Consider the following 6,607-nt stretch of genomic DNA (forward strand, 5'->3'; position numbering starts at 1 on the left):
CTTCCCGTTTCCTTCCTCGATGCCACGCCCCTCTGCCCCAAAGACCTGCCTATCACATCGGCCTCCCTGAAGCTACGCCCCCCCTCGTCTCTAGTCTCTCCTTCTCCCTCCCTTCCTCCCTCCCTCCCTCTCTCTCTCTCTCTCTCTCTTCCTTTTCTCCCGCCCTCCCGCCAGACTGGACCCCGCCCTCCCCTTGCAACCACGCCTCTTTCTTTTCCTTAGGTTAGGAAGGGCTAGTTCCTCCAGGCCCTACTTTTCTCCTTTTTACCTCCGGGGCGCGACCCCGCCCCTCCCGGGGCCCCTCCCTTCCGAGCCTGCGCTCCAGGCCCTAGTCCATTAAACCCTGAGTTCGTTGTTTTTGCCTTTACTCTTCCCCACCCGACGCTCCTTGGAGCTGTCTCTGGAGGCTCATTCCTCCTGCCATTGGGGCTCTTGGGAGCACCGTTCCCCCTCCCCCCCCGGAAACTGAAGGAGTGAAACTGTATTTTATCTTCTTACAGAGTTCGTTTGTTTTCTCCTGGCCGTGTTTGTGACCCTCCCTTCTAAGACCCGATCTCTTCAGGCTTTTTAAGGGAAGGCGCTTACGAAGGAGGGGGCATTCAAGAGAGGCCTACCTTCTCTTACCTGTTCTCCTTTTAGGTCTAGATGGAAAGAAGTTGAGCCTGGGAGGGATTGAATTTGCAGAAATTAATCCCTCAGTCAACAAGTGTTTAGCACAAATTAAGCATTGTTCATCCAAAACAAAAAATGAAATAGGCACGGTCTAATGGAGGAACAACACGAACATACATAACTATATATATATATATAATATATATATATATATATATAAAATATATATATATATATCAAATATATGCATAACCACATACATACTTAAATGCAAAATGAATACACAGTTTTGATGGTTCGCTAGCAATTGGGCAGATCAGGAAAGGGGTCAAACAAGCTGGGTCTCCAGGGAATGCAGGTATTCCAAGAAACCACAGTGAGGATGGAGTGCATTTCAGCCATAGAGTGGGGGGCAGGGTAAGGGACAGCCGGCTGTGAGCCTAAAAATGGGAAATGCACTGATGGGCCAGCACGGCTAGATCCCAGTGTTCGAAAAGAGGGGCAGATTACACGTTAAGTGTTAACATGTAAGACTATTGGAAAGATAGGGAGGGAGCAGGTTGAGAAGATTTAAATGTACAACAGAGTAGTTTATATTTGCTCCTAGAAGCAATAGAGGGCCGTGAGAGTTCGCTGGATATGGACTGACATGTGATCAGACCTATCTTTAGGAAAATCCCCTACGCAATTGTGTGGAGGATGGATTGGAATGGGGAGAGGCTTGAGGCAGGGAGGCCATGTTGCAGTAGTTGGTGGTAATGAAGACCTGAACTAAGGTAGCAGCTGTGTGAGTAGAGAGGAGCAGAACTGAGATATTGCAAAGGTAGATATAAGATTTGGTAACCGGTTAGAAATGTGGGGAGATTCATTGTGAGGTGTCAAGGATAATACCAAGGTTTCAAACCTGGATTTTGGGACATCCATTTAGAAATGTTCAATAGATAGTGAAATAGGACTTGGAGCTTAGGCAGGAGACTAGGGGATAGATATATAAATCTGGGACTTAGATGCATAGAGATAATAATTAAACTCATGAGAGTGGATAAAAGTTTCTGAGAGAAAAGTGTAGAGAAAATATGAGGGCCCAAAACAAAGCCTTTAGGGACACCCACAGGGGGCATAACATGCATGATGGGAGGCTGAGGATAGCTTAAATAGCTAAGATGAGAATAGTCTTACAAAAACCCAGAAAGGAAGTCAGGAGGGTGGTCAAAAGTGTCAAATGATGGAGAATCTAAAAAGGACAAGGTCAATATATGTCAATTAGGAGATCACTGGTGTAAGAATAGGCTCAGAAACACCTCACCAGCTTAAGGTAAGAACTCATCTCAATCAACTGAGCAATCACAGACCTTGATGACTAAGTGTGAGAAGTCTTTGATAGCCATTTAATGAAATGAAATGGCTAGACCAGAGGTCTATTCCAATCGACTGGCGAATTTTATTACACTCTCTGAATCTTGTATAAAAGCATCTAACAATTTAGATAGAATGGGAGAATTTAAGATATTGGAGTGATTGTAGTGTTCTAGCTGAAACCCCTGAGACCATACTGGAGGTTAGGAGGAGGGGTGAGAAGAGACCTTAGCTTTAGCTATGACCAAGTCTCCTCTCATCTCTTCTCCCTTTCACCTTCCAATTTGGCTGGAGGAGGGCCTCCCAGCTTCAAAGAGTTCAAAGGATGCTGGACTTCCCATCTTCTTAATATCCTAAATGGCATCCCTGGATCAGCTGGAGGCAGTGTTCTACAATGGGAGCCAATGACCAGTGGACAAAAATTAATCACACTTAAGGTGAACTTGAATGGGAGAAAAGGGCTTCCAACAACTAAGGCCTGAGTTGTTGTTCAGTCAGGTCCAACTCTTTTGTAACCCAATTTGGGATATCCCTGGCAAAGATACTGGAGTGGTTTGCCATTTCCTTCTCTAGCTCATTTTATAGATGAGGAAACTGAGGCAAACAGGGTTAAGGGACTTGCCCAGGGTCACACAGCTAGTAAGTGTTGGGGGCCAGACTTGAACTCAGGTCATGTTTTATCAATTTCACCACCTAGCTTCGCATAAGTCCTGAGTTACTGATTTGCAATGTGAGCTCTCTAAGCCTGAATCTACTTTCTCTTGGATTCTATAGGTCCTTGTGGGAGGGGCTGTCACAGAACTGGAAAGTGAGGCGTTTTATATCTATTATTAGTAAATACCCTTTTTTTATCATGTGCTCATCTTGGGAAGCAGCTTGAGCCGGTTGTTAATGCCTCTTTCTCCAGAAATTACTGTGGATATATTGTGTATATTTATTCTAAACTTATTTATCGGTGACTATGTTGCATCCCCTTGTAATGTGTAAGCTTGTAAGCTTCTTGGGAACAAAAACTTTCTCACTTTAGAATTTTTATCTCCGATGCCTGTCAGTCAGTAGAGGATTCATAAATGCTTTTCGATTGAAATCAGAGTGAATTGAGAAAAGCACAGAGTAGCCTAAGGGAGTAAAAATAAATCAACAGGTGATGTTTCCATTTTTTTGTTTTTTGTTGGTTTTTTTTTTTTTGGCAAGGCAACTGGGGTTAACTGACTTGCTACTAAGTATCAAGTGTCTGGTCTAAGAACGCATTTGAACTTGGGTCCTCCTAACTTCAGGGCTGGTGCTCTATCCATCGTGCCACCTAGCTGCTCCAACAGGTGATGTTTAAAATTACATTGGATCTATAACTGCAATATTTTTATTTCAGCTTGGGATTTTAAAGGTTAAATGAGAAAGGAAAGGGCCAGTAACTAGGCTAAGCTCCCACCTGTCACTGAACAAAGGTTGAGAATTCTGGGCCCAGGAGTGCCTTCTGCCCTGGGAACTTTATACCTGTTTAATAAAACACCTAGCTATAGTCACTTACAAGGTTAATTACCACAAGAAGCTGACTAGATTGATCTGAAAATAGATTGAAAGAACTAAATCTGTATCCCTTAGGAAAGGAGAGATGTGGTAACTTTATAACCAACTAAAGCACGTACACACCCAGTGTTAAGTATATTAGAGAAGGGTTGAGCACAACTGGACCAAAGCAAAGCTGAAAATGGTTATTTTATCCAGTGGAGTTTTAGCTACGGCTATTTTTCCTTCTAGAGAAGCAAGACTGAAAATAGTCTATATTCTAAAAATAATTCCAACAAGGGAGCAAATCCTATCTCTTGTCCAGTGGTAAATTGTCTGAGCCTTAAAGTACCCTCAAAGAAAATGTTAATTTTGCATGTAATAATCGATCATTTATATAGTGCCTTACATTTATTTGCTCCTATCTCTTGTCCAGTGGTAAATTGTCTGAGCCTTAAAGTACCCTCAAAGAAAATGTTAATTTTGCATGTAATAATCAATCATTTATATAGTGCCTTACATTTATTTGCTCTTTTCAAAACAAAGCCTACATAGTGAGAGTTTTATACCCATATTAACAATAAGGAAGCTGAGGCTCAGAGTGGCCAAGCAATCTGTTCAAGTCACACAGTGGGAGAGCTGGGATTCAAAGTCTGGGCTGCTGACTGTCATTTCAGGGCTCTTCCCACTACACCACGTCACCTCCCTAGCATCAGAAGACACACAATCCTGACTATCTAAAGCTGCTTGAACACTCTCCACCTCCATCTCAGAAAGAATACATTTTAGTTCTTGGGAGACACATTGCTTTCTATAAACGATCAGATATGTTGACATTACCTTCCTTTTGAACAACAGGAAGTAATTTGACCAGGAAAAATTGTCACCTTTAGCAGCAGGGCTGACATTAGAGCCACTGAGCTGGAGGCTCTCCAGCTTCATCAACATAAAGGCTCAGATCACAAGATTGAAACACCTGACATTCAAGATTGCTATCATTTGCCAGGCTTGGGAGGCGACTGCAATATTATCTGCCTGTTTTTTTTTCTCCTATTAAATAGGCTTGGAGTTGTCAGGCTTTCCATTGGATAAAGTGATCATTTTCTATGTATACATACCATGCTTCAAGCATTTATTAAGTGCCTAGTGTGTGCCAGGCACTTAATAGATGCTAAGCACTGAGGACACACAAAAAAAGCAAAAAATTGGTTTTCTGGCCACAAGGAATTCACATTCTAATGGGGAAGACATAGAGCAAACTACTAAGTATATACAGAATGTATATACAGTGTGAAAGGGAGACGATCTCAGAGGGATGGCACTAGCACTAGGGAAGATTGAGAAAGACCTCTTGGAGGGGGTGAGATTAGAGCTGATTCTTTCAGGAAGCCAGGAAAACTAAGAGGCACAGTTGAGGGAGAGCATTCCAGGCAAGAGGGACACAGCCAGTTAAAAGGCACAGTATGCCACCAACAATGTGTTCTTTCCAAATGTTAGCTTAAAGATTTCAGCCTAATTTCATGCACCTAGTCAATGAGTCAGGCAATGGTTGCAAATTCTTAAGAGCCACTCACAACCAAGAAATTGGATACTAGCAGGAATTGTTGTTGTTGTCTGCCTCGTGACCTTTTTGGGGGTTTTCTTGGCAAATAGAGTGGTTTGCCATTTTCTTCTACAGCTCATTTTATAGATGAGGAAACTGAGGCAAACAGGGTTAAGTGACTTGTCCAGGGTCACACAGCTACTAAAGTATCTGAGGCCAGATTTCAACTCAGGAAGATTAAGTGTTCCTGACTCTAGGCTCAGTACTCTATCCCTTTTACCACCTAGCCGCTCACTAGAAGGAATTACCCAGTGACAAACTGGTGATGAGGCCGACACAGTGCTTGAGCTAAGCCAGGCCCAATCCCCCAGGCAAATAGCCACCGTCCTCTGCTTTAACTGTCCCTGCTCCTTGTTCACACAACAGCAGCAAGGCTGCCTTTAGGGGATCATACAGCACACCATTTCCCTCACTCATGTGACATGTTCAACTTCTTTCTTGTGTCTTGTGTGTGTGAGAGAGAGAGCAAGCTTTTGGCGGGCAAAAAGCAGGGCTTTCCTTTGACTACTTAATATCAGTTCAGAGTTGCCAAATATAGAGAGAGGTTCCTTTGGGAAGAGGGAATAGATTGATTCTGCTTCCAGTAGGAAGAAAAAGTATTAACGAGTAGAAGTTACAAGTCACAGTTTAATACAATATTAATTCCTAATGAGTCCATTTAAAAAATGGAATGGACTGCCTTTAGTGTTTAATACCTAACATTTACACAGAGCTTTACAAAGAACTTTACATACTACTTCAAATGACATAATGAAATGCAAGTTCCCTATCCCTAGAAATGTTTTAAGCAAAGGGTAAAAGATCACATATTCAGGATTTTATAGATTCATGAATCAGGGAAAAGATGCCCTCTGATGACCCAGTTTCTCTAGGATTTAATGAAAAACATAGTGAAATGCTTCATGAATACTTGCAGATGATGGTTTGTGAATACAATCTTCACTTTCAATTTTTCTTCATCAAATTACCATACACAGTGGGTCATGGCTAATGCTAGGATAGTTAGGCTGAAGGAACTAAACGTGTGAGCAAGGCCTTCTGAGATTTATATATAGTTTCAGTCCCAACTGGGTGAAAAATTAGCAATGCAATTCTGCTGAGCTCAGGAGTCTGAGCTGAACCCTGGGGACCTGACAGTATTTACATTTTATTCCCAAGCTGTGGAATGTACTTATTACCAAGGCCTTTGCAAACAGCAACTAGGCAACACAAAGGACATAGCACATAATGGATGATTTACAGAACAGCTATAAACCCAACGCAAAAAGGTCTGTTTAAAAGTGTGGTAACAAGGAGGACACTGGATGTTGGCTCGATATACCAGAACCAAACAACATAAAATGCAGCTTCATACACTTGCTAACATCCAAGAGCAGCCCATTACCACCACCTACTGATTGGAAGATACCACAACACTTTGTGTTAGCTCAAGATTTCTGTTTTTGCCTCTTTGACAACCGTGGGAAGAATAAATGATTTAGGAGATCCTAACAATGTAAGAGAGGGGGAAAAAAAGACAAATCAGAAAAG

Source organism: Phascolarctos cinereus, unplaced genomic scaffold, assembly GCF_003287225.1.
Source record: "Phascolarctos cinereus isolate Bilbo 61053 unplaced genomic scaffold, phaCin_HiC Scaffold_1;HRSCAF=81, whole genome shotgun sequence".
Classification (NCBI taxonomy): domain Eukaryota; kingdom Metazoa; phylum Chordata; class Mammalia; order Diprotodontia; family Phascolarctidae; genus Phascolarctos; species Phascolarctos cinereus.